This window comes from Ambystoma mexicanum, chromosome 8 (assembly GCF_040938575.1).
Source record: "Ambystoma mexicanum isolate Mex_15411 chromosome 8, UKY_AmexF1_1, whole genome shotgun sequence".
Taxonomy (NCBI): Eukaryota; Metazoa; Chordata; class Amphibia; order Caudata; family Ambystomatidae; genus Ambystoma; species Ambystoma mexicanum.
The window spans coordinates 531,295,515-531,314,448 of NC_090929.1; the positions used below are offsets into that span (position 1 = coordinate 531,295,515).

The 18,934-nt window shown below is 42.1% G+C and overlaps 1 protein-coding gene across 5 annotated transcripts in view; it reads left to right on the forward strand.

Annotated features, from left to right (window-relative positions):
* Nucleotides 1-18,934, forward strand: part of PRDM16 (PR/SET domain 16) — a 1,279,606-nt gene that overhangs the window by 401,323 nt on the left and 859,349 nt on the right. The window lies entirely within an intron of this gene.

Genomic DNA, 18,934 nt, shown 5'->3' on the forward strand with positions numbered 1-18,934 from the left:
GGAACATACAGGCACAAAAACTACCGTACTAGGCCTGGCACCAATTCAGATTGATTGATTGGTCATTGTTATACACCAGCACAGGTGTTACATGCAAGCCAGGACAATCAGACTTAAAAGGCACGGTACCTTCAGGTCATGCAAGTGCGCAGAAAGGAAGTGCAAGGGAGGGGAAACAAGTGCACCCAGTCCAGCAGGGCCTTGGATTAAGTTCAGAGAACGTATAGCAAAAGTGCAGTAGTGCTGAGTATAGTGCATAAGCCCGGAGGCAGGTGCAAAGACTGGCGGGGAGCCAGAGGCCTGTGTGGCTCTGGGGGATCACCAGGTGACCAGTTAGCAAAACTGAAGCAGAGTTACGAAAGAGAGGGAGAAAAGAAAAAGAGGTTAGCAAGGGAGAAGGAGAGACAAAGAAGGAGCACAGAGGAAGGTCTTGAGGAGTTTCTGGAACTTAAGGGGCTCAGGCTCAAGATAGAAGGAGGGGGGCTGTTCTAGAGGAAAGCCCCTGCAGAGGATAAGGATCTACCCCCCAAATCTCTGTTTGGAAAAGCGGTTTACGGGTAGAGAGTTGGAGGAGGACAAGCAGAAGGCTCAAGATGGAGAGTATTTAGGAATTTAGAATCTCTGATTTAGTTCAATGCCCTGTTATGTACCAATCCAGTCTGGAAAATGTATAGTGCACAATCCTTGCAAAGCCGCCAAGATAATTGTTGCCAACCAGATCCAAACATGTACCATTTTGGTAAGCTATACGGATATCACAGAAGGGCAGGCACTGTATATATATATGTAACGGGATGCAGAGAGGGATAGCCACCCCAGTAGTCAAGCTGTTGTCTTCCACACCAAAAGCGGCCTCTTTGTTAGGGACAAAGAAAAGCTTTGATTACAGCCAATCCCAAAATAAGACCATTATTGACTTTCAATAGAGATGCTTCTAATTTAAAACAACTTCAATGTTCGCGGCAATGTCGCTTTGGTCATGCCCCAGATCATACTGAGTTCAGCAATCAGCCACTCTCTTCCTTGGTGTGCTATCTCCGTGTCAACTATTGAAAGGATTACAGGTGAAGCACAAGTCTTTAACCCCCTTGCTGACGGAGAATTGTGATATCTTATTGTGATGCCTCTACTGCTTAATTGGCTGTTTTTAATGTTTATGTTTTATTTTAGGGTTTCTATGAAAACAGTAGGTGATCGCAATGTGTGTGACTTTAGATGATTTTAAGGTGTTTCTCAAAGTGTCCTGATTGCAGAGAGTCCTTTGCGCCATATATACAGGCATAATGCGGAGCTGCTCTTAAAGTCAGAAAAACCGCATTCATGAGGTAAACCTATCTATGATTTGTTGAGAGAATATCTCGTCTCAATGGATCATGGGCTTTGGCACACCAAAGTATACCCATGAAGAGTGAGTTAAACATTTCATTCTTCTTGTATTTCTTTTTAAAATCATCAGCTTGTGATGTTTAGCCCTACCTCGTAGGTTCTATGCTGTTGTCTATGTACCCTTTCCATTGGCCTGATTTTAGATGACTTCCACATGGTCTTCATCCTTCTGGAGCTGGGACCTTAAGGACTCAACACTTTAGTCTATCCCTTGCCATTAATAGCTCAATTGATAACAACATAATCCCATTTCTACTTTGATGCCCCTCTCATTGATCCCATCGCTGATACCATGCACACCACTGTCTATTGACATATTTTTTATAAAATGTTACAAACTGAAAAAAACTGAACTCTGAACAGATGGTGCAAATACTGCTGAGACAATGCAGATAAAAAAAACATATCATCTAGTGAATAAATGAGCGCAGAAGAGTGGATGGTCCCCATTCGGCTGCCACATCCATACTCTGTCCTAGAGACCGAGGTTTGGGGTTCAACAAGTCAACCCTTCGCTCCTCACCGCTATACGGGTAGCATGAACTTTTTGGCAATGCGATTAGAGCCGTGTCAGCAATGTTCGATATGTTTGCTGAAAAAAAGGTTTTCCTTTGAAAGAAAAATGTGTAATTTGATTTGGATGTTGAAACCCATGTAAGACATTCGTACTTCGCCGAGAGCTGGAAAAAAGGAAACCAAGATTAATAAAACCCACATTTTGAGTACAAAAGAGGGTTGAGTCACTGACTGTGTAGCTACTGGCCTTCCTTCGCTGGTCGCTGCAGAACTCAATGAACAGCATTGTAGGATTTGACCTTGTTACCGCAATGTGTTGATGTGGCTTTCTTTAGTTTGTGGGATTCTCTTTATGTTGTTTTACTTCCACAAAATATGCATGTTTTCACGCGAGAAGCCATAGTACGCCTGAGAACTCTTTTTCTGATTCTTTTCACCTGACCTGTGTGCCTCCATTTTGTCTGATCGCTGTCTCAATCACCATCAAGGTGCAGAAAGGAAGGTTTCCTTTGAGGTTCCTGCCTTCGGTTGGCCACATTGTCAATGTCAGGGTCAATTTTGATTCTGATTCTTTCCCACAATACTGACTTCCGAAGGCACTGGCCTGTTACAAAATGCTCCAGTTTCCTTTAGGCCGGCCACATCTGGGAACCTTTTGCCATGGACTTCCCTTTTTGGATTGCCTACACCAGGTGCAGTTCAATTAAGGACACTATGTTTCACTAGAGTTTTTGAATTTGTTGAACTTGTAGAAAATTATTCTTTTGAATACATAGTTGACAATCACATTGAACTATGGCAGTAGCAATTGTAAATACAAATGTTGGCAACAGCTGCTAGATTTGCTAGATTAGCTGTTTTATTTAGCTGATTGATGTATTGTCTTGTATTTGTTACTGTTTTGTATTGTCTTCAGAGAATATAAATTATGTACTACGCCTTGAAACTTGTTTTTATATGATAATGAGTTGTTCTTGATAAAGAATGTGTACTACTGCTGGCAGGCGTGATCTAGAGAATGTAGCGTCCAAAGGCGCATGTCTGAGAACTTAGATTTATCTCCTGCAAATAATTTATCTTGCATAGTTAAGGCCTATTTTTGTCCTAATTTAGCATTTGAACAGCTGTGTGAACTTTGCTAATTTGGCAGGAGCTTCACGTTTTTACTGTTATGCCTCAAGTGTCATTTCAATCAATCAATGTTATTCTGTGTCACAAGCCAGGCCCAACTCACACTCCCAGGTGAAGCCTCCTGTCCAGCTTTATGCATGCCCTTCAAAACCCGCCCCCGGCCCAAGTCCGGCAATCTAGAAATCCACAATACCTTAATATAACCTGTGTTGAGCAAATGTGTGTGTGAATCGCAAACCAATTCACAAACAAATCCCAGAGTATGCACAAGTTAGCAAAGTCCACCCCTTCGAAGAGAGTTAAGGAGAGTTATTTAGAAGGATCTGCATTTGAAGTTCACAAATCTGAATTGTATATCTCAGATTTTTTGTTTTGAATCTTTTGGAATTTGAAAAAACTCATCCCTCATTTCAGAGATGCTAATTTGGGAGTTCCTTCTTAGTGCATTTCAATCAATTAGAATAGATGGCTTTTTCAGATTTCTTTGGGAACGCTCAGGAAAACCTACTGATGAATCCCATTTTTTTTCAAAAGACAATTTAACATTTTTTTAAAAAATCCTGTATTTCTAGAATATGTGTAGCATTTTTAAATGATCAATGCACCAGTAAAGAAGCAAATATTTGGACATAAGTTGAGCGAGAAAAGAAGGACAGGGAAATTCTACTTTTTCTTAAAAGTAACCTTTCCCAGAAAGTCCTTCATCTCCAAAAGTCATATTTATCATCGCAGCAGCGGAGTGTGCACAAAAACTGGACGAACTGGCTGTTTGGTTTCAAGGATGAACACATCATCAGCGGCCTGTATGAACAGCTGCGCGCGGGGCGCGCACTTGCCAGATTTCTTCACTGTTTGTAGAATTGCAACATCGGATTTACATGTCTTGTACACAGCTTTTCCATTCCTCGTGAGAGACTGGGGCTCGAGCCAAGCTTCGAGGGGTTAACGCGGCAATAGAACTCTCGAGTCCAGACTGCCAGCTTCGATAGTGCTTAGTGGGTGGAAAAAGTCACTTGTGATTTAGAAGAAAAACACTGCGATTGGCGCAATCCCCTGCAATACCTCTGCCAGCCCCAGGGCACGTGGAAGTGGTATATTAACTAAGGAATAGCGGAGAGGAAGAAAAGGCCACATCACATTTCTGTGAAACTCAGGCTTTTTTTTAATTTTTTCGGCTGGATAAAAATTGCACCGGCTTCACAAGGCGGTCCACCGGTGATGCCGCGGGCCCTGTTACAGGAGCGAGGACGCAGCAGGCCTGCAACACAAATACCGCAGTCCCATGTGCGTTTGCTGCATTAGCAATCAGCTGCGGAATAATGCGCTAGCTTAAAACAGGAGCAGGTGGCATGCACCATGCATCAAGCTACGATGTTGGAATACGTGTTCGAGCGCTGCAGCTTGGGGTCCAATCCCACATTCCCCTCTTCCTTTTTGTGTGATCTCAGGCAAGGCCCTAGCGTAGGCATACATGTAAGCATTGACATTATTTCTATGTGGCATATATGCCAGTTTAAAATTAGGAATGGGGCCGCATTCCAGAATGTTTGCACTGGTGTGTGTATTTTTTAATGATATTAACACTATGACAAATATAGTCGTACAGAAGAAAAAAAAAATAAACAAATATTTCAATTTATTTTTGCACATGGTCAACGTTTAATTTGGTGCTTATCACTTGAACAAACATCAATCTGTGGTAAAAACAGAGTGAAACAATATGTTTTTGCACTAGTGCTCACACCGTGCAAAATTACTCTTCCACCAGTGCAAGGTTTCCATAAAAAAGCCCTTGATGTACTCACATTATTGGTCACAGGGTGGATTATGAGGAACAGTCAGGCCTATAGTCCCTTCACTATGAGTGAGTCGTGAGATTCAAATGCTTTGAGGGCAGACTCAGCGCTCTCATATTAAAAAAAAACAAAAAAACAAAAAAAAAACACGCTTTTGTAAATCAGGCCCTCAGCCTTTTCACGTTCTGAGGTCAAAAATAATAAATCCTTCATTTTGCATTATTCATTGCACCTGGTATGTAAGTGTCCCAAATCAAATAATACGGTGGCATCAAGCACCATATATGAACACTGAATTCGTATTATTCTAATCAGCAGTTATACATCTGGATAATGTGGATGGATGGTAAAACGCTTTATAATTATAATTTGAGTTTTTATCCAAACCAGACTTCTTCTATATCTGCCAGTGCCTGTTCTCCCGCTCCCTCCCCTCTTCTCTATTCTGCAGACGCGCCAGATCCTGGTTTCCCCTGGGTAATGTTAGTAGCTCAATTTGGGAAATATAAGTTGTTATTGATTATTATTAATATTTATCATGTTTGTGAAAATGTCTTTTCCCAGAGCTATTAATCTGCTGTGTTAATAAACGTCAGCGCTCCTGTTCTGGACCCTGGGGGACCGGCAGTGAGCGGCGTGACAACGAGACATGGTGACAACAGCAGAAAGGCTTTCTTGCCTGCCAGCACTTACAGGAGATGGGAACTCAAAAATGCAATGTCCCCTTGTGAAGTCGATTAGCAGAACAGCGAATGGCTGTAGCCCGTGCCATACTTTCAAGAAAGAAAACAAAATCAGCTCTTATCTTTTGCCCACAACTGCAATTTTGAAGCTATTTGCAGAATCAGTATTTTTTTTCGGCTATAATTTTAAGGAATTGCATTGTTTTATTTTTTGACTACATACCATCACGTATTGAATAAAAAAATAATGATCACAAACACTAGCCATTTTTCCTTTTCATTTTGTAAATGTCCTGGTTTGTCTAAGAGGCGGCTGCAGAGCGACAACCCATATATTCACCTGAATACAGGTGTCCCTACCCCTGTGCTGGAAGGTGTCGAATTTTCGAGTAAAGGTACATGCAAGCAGTGCTAGAGTTGCCAAGGTGTGGGAAGTCCAGTGCTCGGGCCCTTGTGGGAGGATGCAATGCATAGTATTCAACTCTAGGGGGTGCTAGTGGACAGAAGTGCAGAAATGATTGTACGTGGTGATAGAGGGCAATGACTCTGGCCATGGCCACATCATACCCGGCTGAAGAAGCACACCGAATTACCCTAGTAGAGACTCAGGTGCTCTGAGAAGTTCAGAGGGGCACTACTCAAGTCATCAACATGGGCATGTGCTCCTGCAATTGAGGGATTGGCATGGCGGCCATCTTTGAAGGCAAGTCTGTTATGTGATGGGTGAAAAGAGTTCTTTGGAGAATTATAGAAGGAAAGTAATTAATGTTATATGCTGTTAGTATCAAAGACCTTGGGCCTCATTATGACTTTGGAGGTAGCCATGGCGCTATTAGCGCCATGGCTGCCTCCAAAATCATGTCCGGGTCTGGTCTTGTGGAATGGGGACTTAGCGGGACATTCCGCCCTAGGCGGGCCTGGTAAGTCCCCATTCCAAATGCCATTTCCCATTCCCATTGAGCCCCCATAGGGCTCAATGGGAATGGGGAAGTCGCTAATTACAGGCCTGCTAATAGCAGGCCCCTATTTAGCGCCCTGGTCCCCTAACGGGAGCCGTAAAGCACATGTGGTCCGACCACACGTCCCTTGCGGTTCCCGCTAAGGGGCCTCGGAATTGGGCGGTAAGGGATTACCGGCACCGCTCTCCTTACCGGTGCCCGGTATCCCTTACCGCCCAACATGTAATGACCCCCCCTTGTCTCTATGCACGGGACCTGGATTCGAACCTGTGTTGCTCTGCGCCGTCTTGCTTCCAAGACCAACGGGGGCCCCTGGGCTTTCCTCAGGCCCATACGAACTACTAAGGCAAAGAAGAAAATGTATGGAAGAGTGAAAAATCAGGCGTAGGTGAGTGCTGCCATGTTGATATAGGGTAGTGGTGCCCCACCTGCTGGATGACAAAGACATGCGGAATCGAGTGAACATAGTCCTCAAAACCCAAGTGGAAGTGCTTTAAAGCCTGCAAGAAAGGCCAGCAAGTTAAGAAGGGAAGTGGTTTCCCTGGCCATCAGCTTGCACTCTGAGAGACATAGGTCCAACCCATGGCATGGTGAACTCAGCCCTTCATGCTTCGGAGGCCGATAACTTGAGCATGATTATAATGGGTAATATTTGCATCCCTGAATAAAGCGCATAGAAGTCAGAGGAATAACCCATATGCCTCTATATTAAATGTGATATTATTATTGGTAGTAGCAATTAGGCACAGAATAAAGAAACACATATATCATTGAGGAACAATTAGTTTACCAAATGTAACTGATGCTTAGGTATTGATTAGCGTTATTTGGTCTATGCAAATTCAATGGATGCATTCCTGAGTCAAATGAAGGATGTTTTTTTAAGGATTATATAATAATTTTTTTACAACATTTAGAAAATAAATATAGGGCATCATTAAGAGTTTGGAGGCAGCCATGTCTTTAATAAAGGCATGGCTGCCTCCAAACTCGGGTCCGAGTCCAGGTTCCATGAATGAGGAATTACCAGGCCATTCCAACCTTGAAGGACCCGGTAATTCCTCATTCAATTTACCCATCCCCATTCCCATTTGATCCCCCATAGAGCTCAATGGGAATGGGGAGGGAGCTAACAACGGGCCCATTAATAATGGGCCCGTTGTTAGTTCCCTGGTCCCATCGTGGGACCCGCAAAGGACATCTGGTCTGACAAGACGTCCAGAGCGGGTCCCGCAAGGGGACCTCGTAATAGGGTGGAATGGGTTTAACGGCTCCGGCACCTTTACCGGCGCTGTTAAACCCATTCCGCCAGGGTCGTAATGAGGCCCATAGTCTGTTGGTGTAAATAATTTCATTTGGAATCAAAAAGGCACTGTGTTGGATCCACGTTTTGGATATCAATATAAAATGCTGATTAATGTTTTTACAGTGATCGGAGCAGTATAGGTGCTGGTTAGGTTCACATCAAACAAGACGAGCTTTGCCAGACTACCAAGGTGCCAACATCATAGTATGCTCCACTGTCTGAAAACCCTTTTCTCGATCATTCATAAATAGACTGTCTGATGCTGAGAAGTAACTGTGCTGCGAAATGTCCCCAAAGAACACATTTATTCAATTGCCTGGTGTTTCATGTGAGGACAAACAAAGGTACATGCAAAATCAATTTACAGGAAATAGAGTGCATCACTATCTGATCTAGAGTGTGGTGTAGCACGGCAGGTTGTTGAGGGGTCATACACAGGACCTGTGCATTTTCATGGGTAATGCAAACATTTTGACCAGAGATGTCCACTACAGGGTAAAAGACCTGGAAGAGAGAAGCTGCAGAAACAATATCTGTTTCATGGTATCAAGGAGACTTACAAAACCGTAAAAATCATCAAAGATTTGACTTTGGATATTCTTCCTAAAGAATTTATTATAGAGGATGACAGCAAATGACATAATAATAATAGCAACTTTTGTCATATCTAATGAGTGCTACTACAGATTGTGCTCAATCATAGTGAGGTCAATTAATGGTGCTCTGTATACCGCACACAATGGTAGTATTTAATCTGCACATGAAGTACGAACGCTTTACTAGGCCTGTCAGAAGTCAGCCCTGTGGCAATCAGATCCCAGGGACACCTGAGTAGAGTGTAAATCATCCCTTCAGCTACCTTCATGTTTTTTCACAGTTAAGACTAACCAACACATTTCAATGTGGATGAAAATGCAGCAATAAGACATATTATAAGACAGAGAATATGAAGTATGGGGCAGTAATATTTGCATGTTGTATTGTATTGGTAAGAACACATTCATAATATGCAGTAAGGTGTTTGTCAAAAGTACTCTGTCAAAAGTAGTGTACATTTAGAAAAACCCCATAGATTAATAACAAGAGTAATTGAAAGGATGTTGGAAGGTTTAGAATGTGAACAGTTAAAAGAAGAGCCGAAAATGACTATTGTTTTCTAATATGGGACACTTTGTAAGGCTGCATTTCATAATTGAAGAATTGTCATTGTTAAATCCCAAATTCAGTGTACAAGCTACGGAAGCAAGCATAATACGTGAAACCGAGAGGGTGCATAGCAGCAATGCATAACTACTTGGGGGATAATGATCACTAAGATGATAATTACTGTTCCTGTATAATAAATAAATATACTAAAGGTATTGGATTGAAACTAGAAACGTGCTTTCGGGAAATTCACAGTAGAACGTAGAAAGTGCCCCTATACATAATGTCCCTTATCTTGTGGCCTAGTGTGTTACTTGTTATGGGTGTCTATCACACTGGATGGTAATTTTCAAATTGTAAAGGCCACTTGTTTTACCTTTGTGACTATTAATACCACTGCCACATATGCCATCCTCCAGCCCTCTTGCACTGCCAATAGATAAAACCAGTTTTGGCCACAAAGTCATGTAGTTATCTTTTGATTTCTCTTTCGGATTTGTAATACAGCTAAATAGTTAAAGTGTTGGTTTTAATGAAAGCAATTATGTGTCGAAATGTGTTATATAGATTAAATTAATTGGTGAATGTGAATTTGTTCTGCAACAAAATGTGTTTTATTGATGAAATGAATGATTGTTATTTTATGTGGAAAGCTCAATTTTGAGCTAAACACATTATCTATAAAATAAAAATAAATAAAAGTAATAAAGCCAGAACATGTTTTAGATAGTTTATGTTCTTTGTATATTTGTCCAAACCTTTTATAAGACCCTTCGCTTACTAAGCTTACATTTCACTAAGGACTGTATTTCTTAGAGAATGTTTCTGGTCCTTCATGTTGGTACTTTTGTACAGCCATTGAGTTTATTTGTACTCGCCAACAGTTGTTCTAAAGCTGTAATCTAAACTAAACTTGTTTGTAACATGTTTGGCACCATTAATGATTAATTCTTTAGGTAAAAGCATTTCTTGCTGCTGTTTACATCATTTATTAGGCAAAGATATGTTCCCTCCTGAAGTAGGAATATTTAACCCGCAGTCCCCATCATCTCAAAGTGATTTCAATGTTAATTAATTATGCCAACTTGGATATCAGTTTTAAATGGTTTCTTTCATTTTGTTATATTTTGTTATAGTGGTTTGTACACTGTCAACGAGATCCTTTTGCTGTGTAACTTCAGATAATAAAACTAAATTATTGTGGTCATAGGCTATCCAACAGGTGATGCAAAGTTAAGGTGACTTTAAATGAATTTCAGGGATTTTGTTGCATTACGTTCTCACCTTAACGACCCTTCAACTTTATAAATATATATATATATCGATTTACATTCCGTCAAGAGAGCCCTCTTGTCGGAAAGAGTGAGCGGCACTACACAGCGTGGGAGTGCAACGGGTATCCATGCAGGGTTAAGCCTTGATAAAAAGGGGTTGCAGACCATCCGTTCTTATTTATGCAAAAATAGACCTTTATTTTACAAAAAATACCATATACTGGTTACAAAATTGTTTAAAATCAAGGGTTAGCAACCCCAAGCCCGGCATATAAACAATGGAGGCCAACAACGGGACGACGCGTTTCGCTACTTCCTGTAGCTTGATCACATGGTTCCCCCCTGGCCACGGCATACATTTGTACTTGTTTGATTCTGGTGATTCATAGTCATAGAAAGAGGACTGCTCTGTTCTCTAGTGCTGCCGGCAAAACAACAATCTATGTGCGTTCTGTGCAAATCATTCTTATATTTCTCACATACTCCCATCATTGTGCGTAATGCAAATCAGTGTGTACATTAGAATACATATATATTTATATTTATCTTAAAAGAATGCAGGTGTGAAATACACAACATCTATGTATGGAATTTCAGAGTAAGACTCAGAGAAGCAGTGTAGATTGCATCATTAGGACCCAGAGGAGAAGGAAGGCTATGTTGTATGGTGGGTGACACATTCTCCTAGGTGAGCTGCACCTAGAAGACGTGGCCAGACTGGAACGTAAACCTGACCTCTCCTTCCTCATCAAGCTGTCCATCCATGGCTACCACTCCAGGCAGATTGCTTTTTTTTTTAACCTCAAAGGGTCAACACATCTTTATGGAACATGAACTTTGGCCATACCTGGAGTCATTGGGCCGATACACCTCCTTAAATGAACTCACTGTGCTCTTGCCTTTAGCTCAGTCTTCAAGGATGGTGTGGCTCTCATGCTAGAAACATCATGTTTTATGTAGCACTTATGACAGATTCCACAGGATTCTAAGCACTGCAATTATGAGAGTACTATACAATGCAATGGTACTCAATTTACTGACCACAAACATATGTCAGACTGAGGCAACCTACCACTGAATGCTACACAGAGAGGTTTGAGATGTGTGCTTAATCAAAGGTGACAATAAGGTTACAATGTTGTCTACTTGTCGTTTTTGGAGAACCTGGCAGACAATAATTTAGATGGAATTATCTTTAAATATTTTGTTTACTCTTACAAAACCAGCAATTACATGTTTGCAACAGTAACTACAATACCATGAGGACACAGGAACACAATGGGACTCATATTCGAACGTCCCTGTGTAAATTGGTGGCGGGGACCCATTACATGTAGTCTTACACATTGGCGGGTACCTGGCACCAAATATTTGTAATTTGCACTGCGGAGTACAAAAGGGGAATGAAAAAGGTGACGTACAAGCGTGTACGTCGCCTTTTGCCCTCCCCTTTTGCACATTGTTGTGCAAATAGAGTAAACGCTGCCTGCCATATGGAGTCCGCCTGCTTTTTGCAAGTCATGATCTCCAGCATTTCTGCCGCATGAAAATCCATGCCGGTGCACATTTTAGAGTATTTGTATGGTGGAGAGGAAGGGAGTGGTGGAAACGCAAGCTCCCAGCAGCCACTCCTCTCTGCCATACAAATTGTTGAAAATGGGGTGCGACGTAAGCGAAATGTGTAAAAGCCTTATGCTAGGCTTTTATGAAATTCGCTTTAAATTACACCCTGCTCAATATGATCCCCAATGTGGCCACTTTCAAGCAATACAGAGAACAAATATTTAAAATGCTCCTGACCCAACCATCAAGACAGTGATCTAAAATAGCCCAACGAACACACAAAAACGCATGTGCACGCATGCACGCGTAAGCACACGCATGCATTCATCTTATTATTGAGCTCACTAGGGGGTCGTTTTGATAGGCGTGGGGGATGTGTAGATACTGATTTACCTTTGTGGGCACATTATGATCTATGCACAGTGTGTGGATTTGGCGCACAGAGCTGGAATGTGGACCTTAAAGTCGTCTTCCATTTCCCAGCCACCCTGCGCATCAAGTCCACTTGCACCTTCCTTCGCATTGAATGTCCCTGCTTGTGGCAATGATTGGATGTGTATGTTCCCACCATTCTTTGGACAATCCATAAAGATTTGATGCATGTTAATGGCATCTTCTACTCACATACATGTCAGGTCCCGGGATCACAGGACCACCCAGATTTCCTTATTTTAATGACTCCTATTTCAAACAAAAACAACCAAAATAACACATAGGAATCATGCATGTTTTACAGGTCATTGTACTAGCCAGGCTACAAATACATTTTATGTAGAATGACCCGTATTGCGTTAAATAAATATAAATTGACGGATGTTGCTGACTCTTGGCAGAATAGTTTAGCCTTCACACCAAGCCACTAAGCATTTTGGTCAATATTGAAAACCTAGGAGAAGCTGAAATAAGAGGGTGCAACAGTAGCTGGTTCACATAGAACTAAGGCACTGCTGGCAGCGAAGAAATTTTTTTTTTTCATAACCATCATGTAGGCAGCCATGTGCCCATAACATATATTTAACATGTGGAGTATATTTGTAGTAAGTAACTGAATGTGTTTTTAAAGGATATATTCATAATTGCCCTGATGACATTGAAAGGAAGTAGGAAATTCAAATAGTACTTCCCTTTCATTCCAAGGAGATTACTGTGTTTGGATGCGCATGCAAACATTCAATCTTGGGGCAATATGGCTGTTTTTAAAGTAAGAAGTTCAATAGAATTAGGGATAAGCTTAGATTAGGTGATTTTGAATATGGAATGCTTATTTTTTAATGGATTGAAATTTTTGAGTGCTAACATTTTGACTCGTGGAAAAGAAGTGTCCTTTCTAAACGCTGTTTTTTCTGGTTGCGTTCCCAGACGGTACTCCCGGACTTAAGCAGCAATTGGCGGGCTTGCGGCTGTGCCATAAGCATCATGGCAACTTTAAGCTTAGGTCTGCACATTATGTGGTTTAAAGAATAACATCTGTGTGTTGATGTGAAGTTTTCAAAATGCTCATGTGACCATAAGACACCAATTACTTATATAACCATTTCTTCCACTTTCACAAACCTTACGAATGGCTTAGCATAGCCTTACACATCATAGGGTTTTTAAAGTGTGAAATACAAGTACCTCGGTGCAAGAGGGACACATTGTGCTTGCTCTAAGAATGTCTCAGTCAAATAAAACATTTGTGAACCAGCAAGAGGGCACTTCAACATGTCTCTGTCTCGTGTAGTGATAAGCAACAATTTGACATCCTTATCCATACATGCATTATAGATGGTGTGTTGTAGGGCATAACGCATGCATGTATTGCTTGTACTTGATCTTCACGTGACACAGTATACAGTGCAATTAGTATTGATGTCATATCTGTCACTTGCAATGTGCAAGAAAAAGGGAGAAGCGAAAGGAAGGAGTGCAACTTTGTAAGTGCTCCCTTGAGACATCATCCTGCTATCCCTAGAAACCACCCTGTCCAGTGTTAAAACAGATGAAGATTCCAGAAGATTTACCAATTGTATAGAATGTATATTGTTTGGTACTTTGGTTAAAGGAAATACTCCACAATTGTAACACCTTAACAATCGAATATTGGCAGGTGTCTACTTAAATCTACCAAACATTACTCTCACATTTTGATATTGATATTTTATTTCTATTGCGCCCGTTCACAAGTGTTTCAGAGCACGGATTTGCCCACTATCTTCCAATGAGGTTTTTAGGGAGACCAATTAGCCCCTGGCACACAAAAGAGGACAATCCTCTTAGGACTGCCTTACCAACACCAAACACTCTATGGTCAGTGCAACTTAGACAGTGACATTGCTTAGGCAGTAGCTGCCAATTGAAGATGGTGCATTGCCTTTTAACAATAACACACATTCCTATTGGATATCATGGGATGAAATTGATCATCTGATTTGTCTCCTGGTCTTCTACCTGTGTCTATGTTCTCCTTGGCTAAAGCTGGAAGAACTCTTCACTATCTAGAGTTAACCTATTTCTCATTTTTCACATTGAGTGGATTGACTTCTCATCAGCACCAATCAATGTATTGCCTTTATAGGAGGTGTACGTGCAGATGAGTTCCCCTTGTTCTATCATCCATGGAACAATTCCCTAAAGCTTACACTCCAAAGGCTTACCATGGCAACACTTAACTTTCTACATAAAGTCCAGTGTTCATTCCACTGGAGATGAGGCAGCATCAGTCTACCCAGGCTTGTCTTGATCACAAAGCAATGCTGTTCCCATACAAAATGGACTCTGTGGGCCAGAAGTACAGTCATAGATTGCCCTGTACTGCCACCATGCTCCCATCATTTACACTCTGAAATCTATTCCTGAAAATGAGGCATGTCAACCAATTTGATGCCTAACAAAATGGAGTCCCAAGCTGATGCTTGTTGAGATGACAATACCCACCCATCACCCCACCTCACCCTTGGGCGTATTTTCAAAATAGCGAAGATCTATTTTCTGGTCAGATGGTTATGTAGTGATGGAAGTATCAGGGGCTAGGACTTGCAACATTGTCAGAGAGGCATACATGCCTTTCAGAAAGCTGTAGATAAAATTCACATGTCTTTAGCCCATCCGTTCACGATTTGTAGAACGTGGAAATACTGCATGATGCCCTGCATAGACTTGGAGACCTAGAGTTATTACAAAGTTGAAGATGATTAAAACCAACTTGTAGTATGTGCTGTAAAACTGGCAACAAATGACTGCACCCACATCACATTCCTGGCAAACAAACACTACACAATGATAAACATCTCAAAAAAGAGGAAGCATTCAACACTTTCATTCCCCTTTTCAATTATATAGGTTACGTCAGGTATGTTTTGACATCTTATGTTGTACTTAGGGAGTACACCTCTGTCATTTACATGTCATTATTCATAGATGTGCTTCTTGACTGATTCCTGAAGCATCAAACTGTGGTACAACTGCATGAAGTTGTAATGGAGCAGGCAAATATTCTGGTAATACCTACTGCCCTGACTCATATGAGTATGCATGTACCGTTTCCATCCCCACCCCTCGCAAGTATTGTCCAGGTGAGAATTGATGGAAGCTGAGACAGCCCTACTGCTCAGAGAGTCTGGGGGTGAAAGACAAAATAAACTAAGGCCATGAAGCAGCAGTAGGGAATAGAATAGATGGTGTGAAAAACAGGTAGTTATTACTATATGCATAGATGGAGAGTAACCATATGGTTACACACATACACATGAAGTACATGTAATGGACACGGGTACATGTAGAACTAAAAAGCACATAGGCATGACGAAAATTCACACACAGGCATGAAAAACACTTGCTTATAGACATGAAAAACACATGCACGTAGATACGAAGGATATATACAAGTATATATATAGCCCCAAAGAACATTTGCATGTAAATAAGATGCAAGGTAACAGGTTAAAGGGTGAACCAAGGTAACCATTTTACTAGCACAGACAACCACAGTGGGCCTAGAAGCGTCAGGGCTTCAGACAAGGGCTGAACATACAAAAACACATTTTTTGAGAAGCTCTGGAGTTGCTTAGAACATTAGTCATTGCACGTGGCAAGTTTAAGCACAGAAGAGAGTAGTAGGCTTTCAAAACGGACCCACAGACGAGATAAAGGTTCCCAGGAGATGAAGCAGTAACCTTCCAAGTTAATTGAATTAATGGAACCAACCAGCCGTTGATGTCCAGGTGCACGAGAATAATATGTCAAGAAACTTTATAGAGAGTAGCGAAAGGGGGTCCCAAGTGGTCAAGGGGAACAATACGTGCACATTAGAGTTAGATAAAATCCTGATAAATAGAAGAAAATCCACTCTCAAACACTGTACCCTAACAAATGATCCAGGCATGAAAACACTGGCTATTCATTGCAAGACAAACACTGATAAGGCACCTGCAGAAATCACTCAAAGCACATGCAGACACCAGACAGCACACAAGGCCATGTTCAAAGAAGTGAGAAGGCCTCATCACCTCAGGATGATCAGGAAGTATTCTTTAATTGGAATTATGGCAGATTACATAGTTCGATCCCCCCCACTTGTGTCTCACATATATCTTGATGCCTTGTCACAATGTCCAAGGTTGGTAAGCTAGATGCCAACCAATGAGAAGTCCCTTTGCCACAACACCTATGATGGACAACACCAACCAATTAGCTGTCCCCGTAATGATGTATCAGAAACATTACCAGTAGTAAGATGGTTCAAGTTGGAGTCATCAGATAGACAGGGACCAATACAGTGACTAACCCATATACATTCTATATGTAGCCTGGACTACTAACCAACCTAACTTCCCGTAGGTTTTGTAAACTGATAGTGTAACGTGATGTCAATGCTTATGTAGTTTTGGTGCAAAATTTGCATGTAATCATTAAAAGAGTTGAGAGCTATGAGAACGAAGAGTCTTGTATGCTGTCTCGGCTTGGATTCGTTGTCTGAATAAAGCTGGGTTTTGATGTGCACCTACGTCCTTGATCATTGAGTATTATTTTGACTATGTGAGCTTGGGCGCTCCTTTAGACTGGTGACATGGTATAGCTCAGAGGTTGGTAGAAGAGAGTACTCTTGAACCTGGGGGTGCCTACTTATCAGTCCTCCCCATTTCCTACCAATCTGGGTGTGTTGAGGTGATGCTGTAGCGCTTGCATGATTTATGACCAATGCTGCCCATCAGGTGGCTCAAGTACTAGGGGACCAATGCCATCAGCTGCTTACATGAGATTTAGAGTGCAAATCAGTGAACTTTTGGCAGGGAAGGTGGGCATGAATAGAACTGTGCTATTGCCTTTTAATGCAGGGATGTGGCATTTATTTCTGATCAATGGTTTGAAGCTCGGGGGCGAAGGGAGGTAGGGGGTTTGGTTGTGTCAGGTCCATATATAGCCCCTCCCAATCTCCCGCCTGGGCCTGATTCATGGAATGTTTTGCATGGTGCAAATGAACTTTGCACAACAAAAATACACTTTGCACTGTTTCAAGAATCAGGGTGTTTGTTGGCAGTGCAAAGTGACTTTTCACCAGTGAAAAGTCACTTTGCACCGTACAAAAAATTCTCTGAATCAGGTCCTTAGTGTGTTTCTTGCACCTGTGCAGTATGGTCGGTTGAGGGGGGGGGTCAAATTCTCCCAGCCCATTCACAAATTCTCTCCGGCCCATATTGTCCTTTGGCAAACTGCAGCATTGTAGAGTGAAAACAGGCAGAACTCACTATAGATGTGCCGTATGCAGAAGGTGCAGACCGCCTTCTTAATACATTGACTTGTGAGCATGTTGGTGGGGCGGTGGGGTGGTTAATGTACAAATACCAAACTAAATCACGGTTTGGGCATTTATTGATACACCAGAATGTTTGTTCTTTTGGATGTGCTTGTATATTGAAGTGGAAGCTGGTTATGCTACAGTGGAAAATATATAGGTAATTTAGTCAATATAAACCTATTAAGTTTGGAAAACTCATCCACTCTGCCTCTGGGGTAATCTAGATGTATAGACAAAATAAAACGGAGAGGAGTGTTTTTTTTTTTTTAAACAGAGGGCCTTTTTCCTCATGCAATAAAAGAGATGTACTGTGTCCCTTCAGCTCGCAGGCTGCTCTATCCAGCGCCCTGTGTGATCCTCGTTGGCAGCAGAGAAAGGCCTTTCCTTGCTCAAGCGAAAACTGCAATATTGTTTTTCTGGGGGGCGCCGCTTCTCTGGGCCCCTCCCCAATTACATCAGAGGTCAAACATTAATATGCGCCATGGGAGTCCCTCTGATTTCTGCCCTGCTCACAAAGAGGCGGTTGTTGCGCCCGTTATTCTAGAGGAAACTACTGTGCGGCTCGAGCGCTGTCATGCTGCCTCATGGTTAATTGAGAAATGGCGAAAGCTGTTCCTAAAATACATGGGCTACTGGCATTGGAAGATAAATGTGTTTTCTTTTACATCCAGCTCCGATTTTCGGTTTGATTGAGAATGCTTTGGGGAGCCCTGATTGCTCCCAGACAGGAGGGGGCGTGTCAGAGCGTGAGCGACCTCCGCGGACAAACCTGGGGAAGAATCCTTTGCAGGAGCGCTGCATGGCCAATTGGGGGTTCACGCCATGCCTTCGGACTAAATCCCAAAACATACTTTGATACTGAAGATTCTGTGACTTTAGAGGCGGGCCTTTCTGCAAGATGGCGGCTCGTTGTTGGCCTATCTCTTGCTTGCAGCGCCAGATATATAAAGGCTGATTCTCAAAGTACTTGCTGGTGGTAACTGACGGTGCGGGGTCACTATTTCCCCAGTTCTGGCTTCCAGCAGTGGCGCTCCCTGTACTCACCTCCTCCTGCTTTCCCCTCCACCCCTCTGCTTTCCCCATGTGTCTACTTTCCACCTTCAGCACCCCCTCCCCCAACCCGCCTACCCCTTGTCCATCTCTCCGCTCTGGGTTTCTATCACAGCAACACATTTACTCCTCGCCTTGGGGATATGCTTGCCACACTCTCCATCCCTTTCACGGCTACTTTTGTGTGCCTGTTGTGGGCCACGCGACTGCGCTACTGCACCTGTAACACCTCTGTGGCGCCTGGATGTATTTCCTTTTCAAAAAAAGCAAATAGAGTGGTTGCTCTTGATAGCTTGATCACAGTAAAGTGAGAAGCTCCCACTCTGATTTATTCTTGATTTGCTCCTG